Genomic DNA, 18,571 nt, shown 5'->3' with positions numbered 1-18,571 from the left:
GTTTTACATTGTCTTATCGGGGCCTTTTATAGCTGACTCTGCGGTATGTGTTTTGCTCATTGTTGAAGGCCGTACGGTGACTATAGTTGTAATGTCTGTTTCATTGTTTGTCTTTTGTGGATAGTTGTCTCATTGGCAATCATACCACATCTTCTTTTTTATATTACCAGTATTCATATACATAGTACTTTTGTTTTTATGTTGTATTAATTATAAAATGTAACGTTGTAAGGGTAGTTCAAATTTCCAACTGAGTGAGATACTGGGCGAGCATAAATGCGGATTTTATGAACACAAACAAACAAGAGAGTTATCGTACACGATATCATGTTTATGAGACATCCTGTATAACAGAGAGCAGACAACGATATTTATCCCCGAATGAATATTTCTAGACCTGGACAGCCGCATTCAGGAGTTTGTAATATTATGAATGAATGTGAGGTTTAAACATTCATTCCAACTTCGAAAAATGTTGTAACGGCACAACATAATATTAGACTAGCAATAGACCCTTCTCATATTTCCGACTTTTGACACAATAATATATATTTTTTTCTTGTACGTTAGGTTACGTTCTCTGTATTATGACATCCTGGTATTTAGTCAAGCAGGAGTAACGAACATAAGTAAATTCAAGGTTGTAATCCGTACAATTTTGAGTGATAAATTGTTTAATGCTTTCTATACATGATTAAATAATCGAATAACAGTTTCTACCCAAATTACGCCTTTTTTGTATTTTTTATTTTACTGTCTTTGGTTGCTCGTAATTGACCGAGTACCAGCATGTCCTACCACAGAATGTATTGTTTCGAAAAATTATAGAAAACGAAGTCAATATTCGGTAATATAAAAATGGTCCTTTTAGATCAAAATGAAATATCTCGACTGATTGGTCAAAGTATTAAGTACTGTTATACAATGTTATAAGAGTACCGTCTCGTAGTTACTTAAAATGTTAAAGCAAACTCAAAGCCAATTACAACTCATAGCTGAATCTAAAAAAAAAGTAATAATAAGTACACACCTTATTGATTTTCGGCAAAAAATGGCTTACACAGTATAGCCAACATGACCTTATGCAGAACAAAAACAAGTAAATGAAAATACATTCGTTATGATTTAATGTATGAAAAAAGGAGAATATATGTCTTTGTTTTTATATGTAAAATTGAGAATGGAAATGGGGAATGTGTCAAAGAGACAACAACCCGACCAAATAAAAAACAACAACAGCAGAGGGTCACCAACAGGTCTTCAATGTAGCGAGAAATTCCCGCACCCGGAGGCGTCCTTCAGCTGGCCCCTAAACAAATATATACTAGTCCAGTAATAATGAACGCCATACTAATTTCCAAATTGTACACAAGAAACTAAAATTAAAATAATACAAGACTAACAAAGGCCAGAGGCTCCTGACTTGGGACAGGCGTAAAAATGCGGCGGGGTTAAACATGTTTGTGAGATCTCAACCCTCCCCCTATACCTCTAACCAATGTAGTAAAGTAAACGCATAACAATACGCACATTAAAATTCAGTTCAAGAGAAATCCGAGTCTGATGTCAGAAGATGTAACCAAAGAAAATAAACAAAATGACAATAATACACAAATAACAACAGACTACTAGCAGTTAACTGACATGCCAGCTCCAGACTTCAATTAAACTGACTGAAAGATTATGATTTCATCATATGAACATCAGGCACAATCCTTCCCGTTAGGGGTTTAGTATCATACCATCATAACATATATGAGAAGAACATAACCCGTGTCATGCCAACAACTGTATTTTAGAATAAATGTGTTTAGTTCCGATGCAAAGACCTTATCAGTGACTCAATATTAACGCCAAAATATGCAATCTTTAATGACTTGACAACAGTATCGTAATTATATCCCTTCTAAATAAGTCTATGGAAGATCAGATCTTGTGTACTCCATATGCATGTAGTCCCAAACATTATCTGTTAAACGAAATAGAAAACAGAATCACATATCCATGAAAGAAAATGACACTTATAGATACAACATTTGAAAATTCGTGAAATTATTAGATCCAATTTCAAAATTGTCTAGTGTAGGACGAATGTAGCATGACTAAAACGATAAGACATGCATATAACTATACTTACTGTAAATCAACTTATTTTTGCAAATACTTTATTTCACGTTAAACCGTATTTACTATTCCGTAACAATTTAATTTCGCGATTTTCTAAATTACTTATTGTAGTTTGATAAGGAATGATTTTACATATTCGCGACGATTTATATTCGCGTTAATTTTCTAACCGCGAATGTCGCGAAAGTAAATTACTCACAAAAACAATTTGGTTTACGGTATTACATTGTAGTGAATAATGTAGGAAAACGTTTACAAAGAAACATAAGGTAACGACAACAGAATATATCGTATACGGAACGATATTCATAATTATGACTGTAAAAAGACACATGTGTTGTTTTCCCATTCGGTACCTTTACAGTACATTACACGAATAAATGCCATTCTTGTATTAAATAAAGGCAACAGTAGTATACGCTGTTCAAAACTCATAAATCCATGGACAAAAAACAAAATCGGGGTAACAAACTAAAACCGAGGGAAACGCATTAAATATAACAGGAGAACAACGACACAACACTAAAATGTAACACACACAGAAACAGACCAATCATCAGACAAAATCCCACGAGAATAACAAATATAACATCAAAATCAAATACATGAATTTGGGATAGACAAGTACCGTGACACGTCTTATCGAAATGTGAAATTACACTCAAAAATAAGAGAAAACCAACGACGCAACGCTAAAATGTAACACACACAGAGAAGAACAATAATATAACAATGGCCATATTCCTGACTTGGTACAGGACATTTTTAAAGGAAAACATGGTGGGTTGAACCTGGTTTTGTGACATGCCAAACCTCGCACTTTAATGGCTATGTTAAATATAACATTGAAATGACAACATAATATTACAGGACTACAATACAAATAAATAGGAGAACGTATTAGACAAAGAAACACATGATTAATGAATAACAAAAGCATCAGGTTTAAAATTCAATACGTCAAAAACGCGGAGGTTTATTTTCTAGCAATTCTTCTAACTGATCTTTTAATATATTGCAAAGGCATGCACTTGTACTTTTAAAATTTATGACAAAAAGGGCACACGTTAAAAACAAATGAATTTATAGTTTCTTTATTCAATCAATACACTTTAGATTATTTTACACTTTCTTTTCTTAAATAGTTATCGTGTAATAATAATCATAATTAGTACATTTATTAAGTTCCTTATAGCAGTTAACCGCGTTGAATTATGATGCAAGGGTCATTATAAAAATGCATATCGTTATTAGAAAGTGTTTAACGTATGTAAAAATAATGAGATTTCAGGAATAACTGTACTGTAGTTGAAGAGTTGCCACCGTCAATTAATATTGTAGATTTGATTTGAATTTGTAAATCAAAATTGACGGTGGCAACTCTTCAACTACAGTACTGTTATTCCGATTCTAATGTATTTTAAAAAGAAATAATACGATAAAACTTGGAAAAATGTCTAAATTTGACAATTAAAAAAAAATCCGCGAAACTTCATGAATGATTTTGGTGCAAAGACGTCATGGGTAAACGTGACGTCATACAAATAAAAACTTACAAACTGGAGGTTATATCGTTACCTGTACGCTTCAAATTCGGATAAAACAACTTTAAAACGGCGAATTCGAGGTAGGAGCTGTTTTATTTTGGATTATATAGTAGAACATTTGTTGATTCAATCATTTCAAAATGGTTGTCCTTCCTTAGCTACGCCTGGTCAACTGTGGATTTGACAGCAACTTTTAGCCAATGAAAACAATTGTTACATACACATTGCATTAGAATAGATATTCTCACTTAGTATATTTTAAACGATATAACTCGTTTTGGTTCTATAATAGTTGTTGTATGGTGGTCTAATATGTTGGCAGCCATCTCAGATTTGAAATAATGGTGCAACTTGTATACCGCTGTTAATTTAAACTATGTTAACAATGACACAACGGTATAGACGTTCAAATGATATAAATGTAAGACTTCAAAATTTCTAGACGTCCAGTAAATCATTGTGATACTATAGGTATTTTTATATGCAATATAACATGTATAAGTGTGGTTGGAATATTTGCTTACATCCACGTCCGATTGTCTTAGATCGTTAGTTGTCTAAATAGTTATCGAAATTGAGCTACGAACATAAACTCAAAAACGGAAGCAGAAATAAATATTAAATTTGATTTATATATTTTTATAAAATTATATCCTTGCTAGTTACCTATTTAAAGTATAAGTTCATTTACTTTAGTTTAAATTTTCTTGATATTTTGTCTTTTTTAAATTCTAACACTAGGATAAGCGTTGTTTAACGAACACTCATACATTTTACCGGTACTATACATTTCAATTTTAAGTATGAATTACCTGTTATAAAAATTATCCATGGAAATATTAGTTCAAAGAGATTGAATTTCATTTTTAATTAATTTCAAAATGTATTCTATATACAATATTATCCATACTTGATTTGAAAAAAAAACATAAAATTACTGAATAATCTTTTAAGATTACTTAAAAGTATTTTAAAGCTTAGTATGCTAACGTTGCAATGTTTGTTAAAATAAAGTGTGCATCAACCATGAAACCCTTGCCAACAACAATGATGATTGTACTCACCAAAAATATATGATAAGCAAATTAGTACTATATTCCAAAATACATCCATCACTGTTAACTATATATCGTTCTTGATGATGTTTTTGATAGACAATTTGTTTTTAGAAGGTACAGATGGGTGCAGTTCTAACCTGTACAGCAAGTTAACTTGATAACCAGTCATTTGGACTGGTCAAAGTTAACCTGTGACCGGATTTAGGACTGCTCTGACCAGTCCTAGGACCAAAATCTAGTTAACTTGAAAAGCGGACTTGGTCCTAGGACTGTTTTTATGTCTGCCAAAAAGTTAACTTCAAAACAGGTCCGCTATTGATATAAGTTTACTTCGAACCAGTCCTGAAGTAAAGTTAACATAAGTTAACTTCGAAACCAGTCCTGCTATAAAGTTAACATAAGTTAACTTCGAGACTAGTCTGGGGCAGACCTGTCCTCAGGACTGGTCAAAAGCAGACTTGTCCGAAGGTCTGGTCTGGAACAGACACGTCGATAGGTCTGCAGCAGTCATAAAAAAGCGGACCGTAGGTCTGGTCCACCGTAGACGAAGTTAACTTGCTGGTCTGCTTAAAAATTCTCAAGTTAACTTAAAAAGCAGTCAACAAGTTAACTCTAAGTTAACTTTTGTCAACTTTCGACTTTAATTTACATTTTAAAGACATCATACGAGGACAAAACCAGGCTTTTATAAAGTAGAAGAGCTCATTGTTGTCATTTATTGGTTCAAATCCCACCACGATACATGTACAGAACATCAAACCTTATTATCGAGGAATTCTCATTTTGATTATAATTAATATCTCTCAAATTGAAAAAAGCAAGATGCAAATTTGAAATTGTTCTTTTGTTTCAGGCCATGGGGAAATACAAAAGAAGGAGTCAAACGTCATGAACAAGCACAATTTTTTTGTAATGAGGCCAGCTGAAGTTTGACTAGCGGTAACGTGCGGGATATTTGCTGTGTTGAAGACCAATTAGGGGCCTTGGCTGTTTTCAACTTTTTGCTCTTTGAAACTTTCCTCATTCCTAAGCTATATTTTATTCTATAATGACTGAGCTTTATCTAACGGGGGTAAAAAAGAACAGCCACACACACAACATACAGATGGGTGCAGTTCTAACCTGTACAGCAAGTTAACTTGATAACCAGTCATTTGGACTGGTCAAAGTTAACCTGTGACCGGATTTAGGACTGCTCTGACCAGTCCTAGGACCAAAATCTAGTTAACTTGAAAAGCGGACTTGGTCCTAGGACTGTTTTTATGTCTGCCAAAAAGTTAACTTCAAAACAGGTCCGCTATTGATATAAGTTTACTTCGAACCAGTCCTGAAGTAAAGTTAACATAAGTTAACTTCGAAACCAGTCCTGCTATAAAGTTAACATAAGTTAACTTCGAGACTAGTCTGGGGCAGACCTGTCCTCAGGACTGGTCAAAAGCAGACTTGTCCGAAGGTCTGGTCTGGAACAGACACGTCGATAGGTCTGCAGCAGTCATAAAAAAGCGGACCGTAGGTCTGGTCCACCGTAGACGAAGTTAACTTGCTGGTCTGCTTAAAAATTCTCAAGTTAACTTAAAAAGCAGTCAACAAGTTAACTCTAAGTTAACTTTTGTCAAGGTTAGGACCGCACCCATCTGTATATCGATTATTCAGCTAATTTAGATTGATATCATTATAAGCACACAGTCATCTATTGAAATACCGATACGCATAACACAGAAATCTGTTTTTTGAAGCATTAATAATTTCTAATTGAAGAACATTGTGTTATAATCGGAACCATAAAGTCTCTTAAGAATTTTTCTAACAAAACAAATTAATTACAATTTTTGAAATCACTGCTTGAAAGGTTAGCAGATTTGTGTAAAATTTAATATTCAAAATCATATTATAGTCTTCTGTGGATGTATTGTGATGTACAAAACAAATCTATACGTCTATCGCCTAATTGCAACTGCAATTTAAACAAAAAGGAAGGGTTGACAAATTTTTGACAACAAATTACCACTTTAAAGATATTTACAAGACACACTAAACATTTGCTTTTCCTTAGTTATAATATCTCTTCTTATTTGTTAACATTGTTTACTTTTGGCATATATCTCAATCTCTAGCACAATGCCGCCAGGAATTTTAATTGTAGTAAATTATTTCCAAGAATTTTGTAGCTGAACTTGTATTACCAATTTAAGAACTACAGATGAATTTTTAATATATTAAATAAACAAATATTTTTAAATGAATAACATTATATCATACACCACATCACCAAACTAAAAACGACGAAAAGACTGAAAAAGTGCAAAAAACACAAACTATACACCTAAATACTCCGCAGCACGACAACCGAGATATGTTACCAGATGCAACGGATTAGTAAGTAATTCCTGCTTTTTATTATCCACGTTGAGTTGTTCATGTAAGTAAACATTCGGTTTATTAGAACGGTGATGTCACTTTGATGTAAATTCGAACAGATATGGTATAAGGGTCAACTCATTCGTGATAAGTACGCAAACTTTTCGAAAAGAAATATCTTTAATTTAGTTTCTTGGAACTATTGGTATGTATGCTCCTTTGTAAGCAAAAGTTCTTATCAAGGCTGTTATGATAGAAAACCTAAGCTCTGGAATATCAAACTGACTGGGAAAGATGTATTCCATATAGACATCGAAAGTTTAGAATAATGAAATTGCAATACTCTCTTTTGTAATTACGTTATGAACTGGCTGTTGGATGTACATGCTTATTTCATTTAAATTATGTAATATATCATAAAAAAGTTGTTTAAAGGTTTCTAGTCTTAACTCAAATAGACAAACAAAAACTAAGGCAAATCCATCCATGACAAAAAACAATACATACACAGCACAAAAGTTGCATTTTTCTTCTGAACAATGTTCTATGTTTCAATTTATGTTTTTTACATGCCGCTATTTTCAGTGAACTCTGGTTGTAAAGGAGTCTTATTGACACGATTAAGACAAAGTCATTGAAATGTAAGATTTAAAATGGTATATTCGTACATGTTAAATTTGCGTGTTTTAAATTTTGGAAATGCGAAATGTCTTTTCAATGTACAAACATTTGAGATATAGTTCGGCTCAAATCTTCCGTGCTTCATTTCATTTATTTATTTGTTCACGTTTTATAACATACAGGCATTGATGACTCTTAAATCGCTATAAAAACACTAATACTGTGTTGCTTCACCTTGCTTGATATCAATTAATCTTAAATGGAAAATATATGTTTGTACATTGTAGTTGCCACGATATATGGTAATGACAAAATAATAGCAAGCTATATTGTCACTTCATTTAAGCATTATAGAAAGAATTGATTAAATTGCAGTATTTTTCCTATTAATTGTTAACTGACCATGACACAATGACATGTACTTAAGTATGACTTTTTGTTTCAGTTTTTGTTTTAATTGTTGCTGTTTTGGGTGGCATCGGGTGTGTTTGGTGTTGTTATAAGCGATATAAGGATACAGTGTATGTAGCAAAACGAACTATACCCGCATGCAAATGAGACGACCCAATTATCTGTCATACATAACAATAATTAAAAGGAGCGCAATAAGAACACTCTTTGATTTACAATGCACTAAGTAAACTAAAATCTGTGGACTAAAATATCTCCAATACCCTCATCTGAACTTCATAATTCTGTATATTTGTTGATAGTTATCTATTTGTATATATATGCACACAGATGCAAGCAGGTCATTGTAATTCAATAAATAAATGGTTAACTCTATTCATACAAGTAAAACAATATTGATATTTGTTTTTATTTATATGTTTTGCTAATGAATAGAACTCATACATTTACGAAAATATTTGTTTTAAAAATTCCCCGTACACACGATCAACTATATATCAAACCAAGACACTGATTTTCTACAAGTTACAATTTTAGACCATGTACTCAGCTTCAAAAGACCCCGGTATGACAAAACAGGAAACAATTAAAAGAACTAAGCGACATCCTTTATATGCCAAAATAGAAAATAACAAACGTAACACCGATTTACAGGTTATTGACTTGGAAATGACACACATAAATCTTAACATGCGAGTAAGCGCAAGACCTTGTGCTGATCTTATCTGGTGTTATAAAATCAAAACATTGAAATTAATAGCTTTATATGCATCAGGATGCTATAAACAAACAATAATTTAAATTAAAACACTAGACAAAAGTCTTAATCAGAAGTAAAAAATCGCAAATAGAATGTCAAAGCTATCAAAATGAAGCAATAACAAACCCTGATACAAGCATTTAAATAAAAATTAACGATAATCTTTTTTAAACCGTTGGATGTGAATGTATAACAAGACTTACATATCTCTAGAACTTATAAATCCACTGTAAATAAATATGTTTAACCTAAAACTAATAAATGTGTATACGTCATAATTAATCTAAAACACTACGACCTTGAAGCACCGACCTTTTTTTATTAATGAATTATTAACAACAATTTAACAGGGCATGCCTTTTTCTATTCAATTACGTAGACTGAATTTAATAAAAATTTGATATCGACTGACTTTTATATAAATATTTTTCAAGTAAATTTGCTAACAGTCTTACAGACAACACAGTGTTTTATATCATCTGACTACAAATGTAACCATTTCTTATACATCTTTAAACAAACATAACAACACCTTGCACTTGCAATGATGGCCATCCCCACCATCCCAGTCAGCTAGTATAATGATTGAGTCATACATTTAATATATATGGTCCGAGTACACAGTTATCGTACCTTGACTGTCGTTGTCCACAAATATAGTCCCTAGTGTGGACAGTGTGTTACTTGCCAATCATTTTTTATACCCCTTCCAAATTTATTTCTTCATGTTTTATGTCTCAAATAGCAAGTAGGGGGTACAAATAATTTGATTCATGAATTATAAAGTAAAGTAGTGATTCCGTCCAACTGAAAACGTTTAAAAGTAAGCATCTCGGAAGCTGTCAAAAGATTTCAAGACTCCTGAACATAAAATTGTCCATATTTTGAGTTAGAGTCGATGACGTTTTCTATAATTGTGATATAATTTGTCCCAAAAATAGTACACCACACTGTGAAAATATTGTTGAGAAAGCGATGGTGGGATTTTTTTTATTTCCATTTATTTTCTAAAAGAAATGCACTACTTAATAACTGTACTCGGAGCACAATCACTTAATACCACATTTAACCCTTTATATTAAATCTAATTAGTTATATATAATCTCTGAATACTGTATAGTTATCTAGCGTTTATATCACATTTTTCAATAAGCCGGTGAAATTGTCAGTGTTTTACATTTCTACAAATAGTAATCGATAGCAACTACAAACTACTTAAAAAACCTTCTAAGTGATAATATCTACCTAGACTAATCAATTTAAATAACAATTTAAGACCCAATAATGGTATGTAATACATTGATTTATTAGAGCATGTGTTTCAAAAATCAAAAACATTATATTGTTAAAATGTAGGCCGTTAGTTTTCACTTATGAAATTCTGTCACATTTTAATGACCGGTCTGACAATACGGTATTGATATTCTAACTCTGATGCAGAGTTGTCTAATTGGCAATCATACCACAGCTCCTTTTTTTGATATTCAAAATTTGTTTATGTAGTTTTGACGCTGAAATCTGTTTTTTTTTTCCAACTAGCTGAAGTGCATTGTAACGTTATTATGTTGATTGCTACGTAGCTAGAATGATATGCACAGGTCAATTTGTTTGGGATATGTTTTCAGTTGATTCAAGGGGGTTATGAATTTGCAATACTATTGGAATCGGGAAGTACTTGATTGAGAGAGGAAATTTAATTTTCGGAACGGATTTTTTTCGAAATCTACGTAAGGTCCTTTTTAATGTTATGGAGCATGGCATATTCTAAATACATACAGATTTGCAGACATACTTGGCCTTTAATTTAGTCGTAGTTCATTTAGCCTGATATACAAACGTGTTTTAAATACAAGTATATAACAAGCACGTTAAATCGATTATAGATATCTAGCTGACTATGCGGTATGCGTCTTGTTCATTGTTGAAGGCATACGGTAACTTATAGTTGTTAATGTCTGTATCATGTTGTCTCTTGTGGAGAGTTGTCTCATTGGCAATCATACCACATCTTCTTTTTTATATTGTTTTTGGTATTATTTCAAAGATCTAAATTATAGGTAATTCATCGTATTACCTAATTAGGCTGAATTTTTGAGGACCAGATCAGTAAAATGGTTATTCCTTATAGTTACACTGTTTTACATTTCCGCTAAGGGTCAATTTGAAAGATTGCATTACTACGGAATAAAATGTTTTTAGATTAATGATCAAAACTTATTTGTTGTACTAAGTTGTAGCTAATGAACCTTAAATCAAATATTTGTTTTGGAATATCCACAAAAACGTAATGATACAACTGTTTTATAACAAGCAAAAATAGAAAATTAAAACAATACGGATCTACAAATAGCTTTGACATTCTATTTGCTGATTAAGACTTTTGTCTGGTGTTTTAATTTAAATTATTGTTTGTTTATAGCATCCTGATGCATATAAAACATGCAAAGTTGCATTATATCGAATCTTTACCATCTATTGTCTACATTGTATTCTTAACATTGGTACTTGTACTTCAAGCATTCATTTCAAACGCTGATATCTATTTTATCTTCTCTGGAGTAATCCAAGGTGTTTTCAAGGTGACACAAGTGGCGTGTTCTTATAAATTCTCTTTAGTATTATAATTGTTACAAAAAAAAAACATATAACATTTGTTTTCAAAATTTTAATCATATCGTTTGTTGAAACCCAGAGTAAGCAAATTTGGATTTGTATAAAAGTGACTGTCACGATACTGAATTATTTTTTTTCTGTCTTAATTGATACAGATTAGACAAAATCTGCCTGTGTATATTTAGGTAACAAAAGTGTACTCCTGAAACATTATAAAAAGGGTGGTGAATAGGAACTGTTGATGCTCTATGCTTTTCAACTTCGTACTTTATTTGGGCTTTTTTTTTTTACTTTTCATGATTCGAGCGTCACTGATAACTCTTTTGTATGCGAAACGCGTGCAAATACAATTTGTCAATCCTAGTATCCTGATCATTATGATGAGATTATGTAACGCAGAACACATGATTTTTATGGATTACAAGTTAAGAATTGAAGTTTATTTTTAAAATATGGAAGATACCAACACGAACAATGGGGACATTGAAATATAATGAGTCGAAATAACTGACAGACATTTTAGAAACTACAAATGACAAAAGGTCCACAAACACTTCATAGAAACTTGAGAGTATGCAATACAAACACAACCAAAAGCCAAATTGTTACCAAAAGGCTGTCTTGTAATAAAAAGCATACTCACACAGTTCAACTGCGAAATGTGTTATTCATAGGCTTTCAATGGCATGAGGTTTATCCTGTCAATTGAAGAAACCAATTGAAAATATTGATGAATGAATCGAGGGTTATGCCACGCTGTGAGCAAAGAAAAAAATGCCGATACGCATTAAAAAAAATGAGTCTATCAATTCACATCCTTCATCTAGTTTCAAAATCAAAAATGTTGTTTGCATTATAAGCATTTCTGTTATCTCCAGTATACATTAAAGATGTTGTTGTCAATACATATAAATCCAAATAACACCGGTTTTTTTATTATAAATAACGTAATTGTATATATTGCTTGATACATTGTAGAAGAATTACGGATTGATAATTCACCTTGAAATCAACATATACTCCAAGACACTTACAATGGAGCATAACCCAAATATTTAAAGCTTTGTTGTGTTTGGTCTTCATGGCATTTCTTTGAAAAATGAAAATTGAATACTGCTTCACTGTATTGGAAAACTTCATTTCAATAGTGTCCTTGTTTTCAGACTTCAATTGGTGGATCTTATGTGTGCGTACGATGTACGTTTAATATCTGAAGTTGACGCCAATAACTGAACGATGCGTTAATATAACTAGCTCACTGGGAAACTGGTAGAATACCTACAATGTAATAAGATGAATCATGGAAGTAAAACAGTAACTAGAATGGGAATCAGAAACTAATGTCATATTTTTTTTTCAGCTTAAGACAATAAAGAAACGAGTCAGCGAGCACAGTTATTTTAGTCCTACCCACCCCATATACATGAAATACACGCCTATTACTTCATCAAAATGTACAAATCATATGTGATGTCGAAAGAAAATTCATCGTTCATTTCAAGAAAAGTTTTTTTTTGTGTGGTGTTGTTTTGTTTACAAGGTATGATTTTTCAAACCAGAATACAAATGAATCATTAGCTGAATTTCATAAAACGAATATTGAATCATGCTTTATATAAATCAGTTCTGTATAAGAAAAAAGTCATAATGGCCTAAAATATCTTTTATGGGTTTTTATGATTTTGGTAGAGAAAACATCTTCGCTAATTACTAAGGGTTACCATCCACTTCCCTCCTCTCCAACCTTGGTGGATAAAGCCAACACTTGTGATAACAATGTTGCGACATATATTGGTAGGTTAAAGTCACGCCCATTCCGAATACATTATTCTTGATCAATGGTAGCACTCGAACTCTTCAATTTGGAGTTAAAACATGGTAGCGTCTAGATTCGCAACACTTGGTAAAGCTGGAAGCAAAAGTATACGTTGACATTCATACATTTGTGCAAAAAACATAAACATGAACTAATATTATATGATTAAAAACATTCAAATTGTCTAAATATAGTTGTATGTTTAGGGATTTAAAGATGTAAAGACTTGTTGCACAATAAGAACTTGGCAATTGTTTACATACATTTTCTACATTTACTCGGAATCATGTTTTAGGCGCTTTTTGATTGGATGCAGCGAGTTTCGACTGCAACCAATGAAAATCATTACCTTGTGTCATTTAAATTCTATCAAAATCCGAGAAGGGTGGAGAGAAGGGAAGTTGAGCGAAACCCTTGGCAAGCGAAGATGCAAAACAAGGTGACTTATATGAGGTTTGTTCAACAAAAAAAAAACGTTGTTTAAATTCATTTACTATCATAACAGTAAAGCGCAATTTGTTGTACACTCTCCACATGAGACATATTAAAATTTAATGTTTATTATTTAATTCATTAACTTAGGTTGTTGCTGAATAGATTCACTGTAGCACTATCAGCTATGGACCATCACGCTGCCTTTTACAACGAAACTATTCTCAGGCCATGTACTAAGCTATAAAAGAGTCCGATTTGACAAAATTGGAAACAATTTAAAAGGGAAACGCGACGTTCTGTATACGCCAACACAACTCATATAAGAGAAATGTGTCAAATAGCGACAAACAGTGATGGATAAGCTTGTCACATGGGACTAACACACATCCACTTAAACATATAAGTGTGGTAGAGCTATATTTTTATATTTTATGTTATTTAAGATTTTATGTTATTAGAATATATACTGGATATATTCTATTTACAGTTATTATAATTTGTAATATGCTAGTTTACTCAGGTAGAACATTTCTTATTGTTTATATCTTTTCTATTGGTCAGTATGATTTAGGCGGGAATCTTTTGTTTAACTATTCTTTGTTCTGGGCACTTAGCTAAAATATTTATATGAAGTGGTAGGCATTTTCTTCAGCTCTATTGGAAGTTGTTATATCTTTAATTTGGTATTGAAATAGTCTAGGACTTTCATATTCTTTTATAAGGTCAGTTTATTACTAATATATTCTTTACATTAACATTCAAGTTTTAATGTTCAAGAGTGAGTGATATATAAGTGTATAATTGTATGAATAGGTGACCGTATTATGAAAGGTGTGTGCGATTGATTAAATAGTAAAGTTATGTGTAAACTATTCATAGCTCATAAAGTAATAAAGATAAACTTGATAATATAGTTTTATTTGTAAGATTTAATAAACTATATAAATTCTAATATCGTTTTGTGTAGCTTGTTAAACTATTATTTTAAGGGCAAAGGAAATCTACAGTTTTCTTGTATGCATATAGATATATTGATTTTATAGTAATTGATAATTACTACTGATTGAATTGTATAAGATTTATATTGTTATGATTTCAGGGTCATTTTTGTTAGAATATTAACATCAATTCTGATGAAATAAAAAACCAAAGACCTATCAACGTGTTTGTGTTTATTTAAATACAAGGGAAGCACGACTACATAAGCTATAGGTAGCACAAAACCGTACCTCTAACCTTAATTGGTATTTCAACAGCAAAACATGAAAATAATCAGATCGATATGAAGCAATAACAAACCGTGATAAAACCAAAAATACACGATACTGATCAAAGATATCTTGCGGTTGCTAAATGATGTTCAGCAAGAAAGCACCATCGTTTTTCTATACTTACGAAACACATCCCCATTTTTACGGAAATGTAATTTACCGTGCCAAGAAATTTAGAAACGATCCTGGCAAACTTGTCGATCCTTTAAATTAACTAATCCTAAAAGGTTACGAATTCAACACTGAATTTAGATCACTGAATATTGTTTTTATTGGTATAAATACTGATTTTGTTATCAGAAGATTTAAACCAAACTTAATAATCTTATTATATAATTATACACATTCATGGATCTACAATCTGTCGATACATGTATCTTGGCATTGCACAAGGTCATGTTTTCTCTGACTGTTTATGACGTCTTTAAACTAAATTCGTTAGATGTTGGATGTGAACTGACATAATTTTGTCTTAGATGCATGATCATTTATTAGTTGTTAGTGGCTTTGACCAGCTGTCAGTAGCTGCGAGTACTCCCTCAGATCTGTACTTAGTGTTTTTTTGTTGTTGTATGTATGTACAAGTAACCGGCCATGTCTATTTTCATTTTTATCTATCTGATGAATTAAGCCTTTTTTCAACTGATTTTTATAGTTCGTTCTTATGTTGTACTGTTTCACCACTGTCCTAGATTAGGGGAGGGTTTGGATTCCGCTAATATGTCTAACCCCGCCACATTGTCTATGTATGTGCCTGTCCATAATCAGCAGCCTGTAAATCAGTGGTTGTCGTTTGTTTTTTTTTTTTTTTTTTTAAATAATCTTTATTGCACTTTTCTTTGCTGTTGTGACAAATCACTCGACCTACGGCAGTTGGCCGAATATCCCTGTGTATTAGTCACTGGATAACCAGGGAATTTATTCAGTGAATTCATATTTATAGATAATTTGTTAGTTTTACAGTTCATGGTTATTACATGTATATATTTTGCAAAATATATTGTTCCATGAGTACGGAAAGTGTACAGTATTTTCCGGTTCTGTTTCTAAAGATTAAAACTTTATGATCATTGACCTTTAACCTTATTGATGAAAACCGTTAAAGCTGGTCGATCAATTGTCAGGAATAATTTAAACGTTTTGATTCTCACGAACAACTTAAACTTAAGTTAAAAATTATATGTGGTAAGTCTCGACATTGTAATTGAAAATTCATTTGATTAAGTGTGCATAAATGAGTTTTGAGACAAAATTCTGTACATTTTCACGAAGCATGCTGTTTTGGTTTATTACCACGTGTTCAAATATAGTGTCAACTTTTGTTTAAAAATTCTATACATGAAAATATATTATATCTAGCTATTCATGATCATATGTATCTTTTTACATCAATTAAAAATTTGCTGTTTTTAACATAAATATATTTGTTAATTTCGTATGTGTTTAAAAATTCATTTCTGAAAACTGCATAAGCGTCTATGCCTTTTTGTTTATAATTTGATATATGAGTACTTTTATGAATTGAATATATTAAGACAGTTAGGAAGAGATTTATATCATTATACATAGGATCATGTATTTTATAGCCCAGTACTAAAGTTTTGAAATATAAAATATGTGACCCAATTTTGATTTTGCTTACAAGTACATGTATTTTCTTCCAAAATTCGTGAAAGAATTGACATTTGAGAAAAAAGTGTTCGTATTCTTCAGTCAAGTTACACAAGTCACACATACTTGTTTCTTGTATGTGCCATTGTAATAATAATTGTTTACATGGGAGGATGTAATGGAGTAATTTCCATCTTAACATTTTATATTTGTTATTAATTAAATAGGTAAAAATAAATTGTAGTACATTATTTATTGAAGTGATTGATTCTAGATTGAAGATGTTTTTCCATTTGGAGAATCATATTGGTCTCTCATCATTTTTGTTATTTGAGTGGTTATATATATCTTTGAATGACATATTTTCAATTAATTCTGTTTTTTGTTAACAGTCAAGGACAAGTTTAATTTTGTTTTTACAACAGTTTTTAAAGATTTGTCAGATTTTGATGTACTAACCCATTCTTTCGGAATACAATTTTTCAATTTTAAAAGTTCAGAGATCCAATTAGTTTTTGAGGTTAATTTCTCCAATATAACTTTTTGTGATATATGCCCGTTTTGATCAATTATATCATTAATGAAAATAATACCATCTTTTATCCAATTTAGGTAAACTAAACATTTTCCTTTAAATTTTATATTTTTATTGCCCCACAACATTTGCTGCCTAATATTTCTAAAATTTATGATTGGTGTATTACTTGTTGGCCTACTATTTGCTTTGTACCAGCTCTTTAATATGTTCAAGTAAAATGAAGGTATTGCATTACTTAAATTAGGTAATGATTTTATGTTGTCTGGCATCATGTGAAATATTAGGTTGTTTTTACCAAATTTATTGAAATAATATGTTGGAATGACTTTCCAATTAGCAAATTCCTTTGCCGTTAATCGTTTAACCCATGAAATTTGTAATGCATTGAAGAAGTAATCAATGTCTGTCATTTTCAGACCCCCATTTGTGTAATCTTTAGTAAGTGTTGAACGTTTTACCTTTTCTTGTTTATTATTCCATATAAAGTTGTATATAAGTTTTTTAAAATATTTTATGTACATTTGGGGTATTGAAACAACCGAAGCCAAAAAAGTAAGATTAGGTAAAATAAGCGACTTAACAACTGTTATTCGACCTATCATTGTTAAATTTCTTTTTTCCCAATCAAGTATTAATTTTTTTGACTGTTTCATTGTTTTTTTCGATATTTAATTTGTCACATTCACTTTTATTTAATCCAAAGTAGACACCTAAACTTTTGATTGGTTCTTTGCTCCAGTGTATATTTTCAATTTTTTCTTTACAATGTTTAAGTCTACGTAACCATATACCTTCTGTTTTAGATTTATTCAGTTTTAAACCAGAAAGTGTTCCAAATATTTCTATTAGGTTCAATGCTTGGTGTATTTCATTTTTTGAAATGAGAAAGAGGGTTGTGTCATCAGCTAATTGGGAAATTTTTAAACTATGCGTTTTTTCATCAAGTTTAATTTGAAATCCTTTAATTTTAGAATCTTGTCTTACTCTACGGGCCAAGATTTCAACTGCTTTTACAAAAATTAGAGAACTTAACGGACATCCTTGTTTTATACCACGATGAAGACTATATGTATCTGAGATCCAGCCGTTATTAGACAGGCATCCTTTAGTATCATTATATAACGTTTTAACCCATTTTAAGAAGGAATGTGGTATTCCAAATTTTAGTAGAGATTCATACATGAAGGGCCATTCTAAAGAATCAAAGGCTTTGGAAAAGTCTATGAACAATAAAACCCCATCTATATTAAATTTTTCTGAGTAGTCTGTTATATCTTGAATCTGGCGAATGTTAAAACCTATGTATCGATTTTTTATATATCCATTCTGATCACTATGAATAATTTTGGACAACACACCTTTTAATCTTTCCGTAAGGCATAGGCCATAAGCTTAGTGTCTACAT

Source organism: Mytilus galloprovincialis, chromosome 7, assembly GCF_965363235.1.
Source record: "Mytilus galloprovincialis chromosome 7, xbMytGall1.hap1.1, whole genome shotgun sequence".
NCBI classification, from domain to species: Eukaryota; Metazoa; Mollusca; class Bivalvia; order Mytilida; family Mytilidae; genus Mytilus; species Mytilus galloprovincialis.
This window is presented reverse-complemented; position numbering follows the sequence as displayed.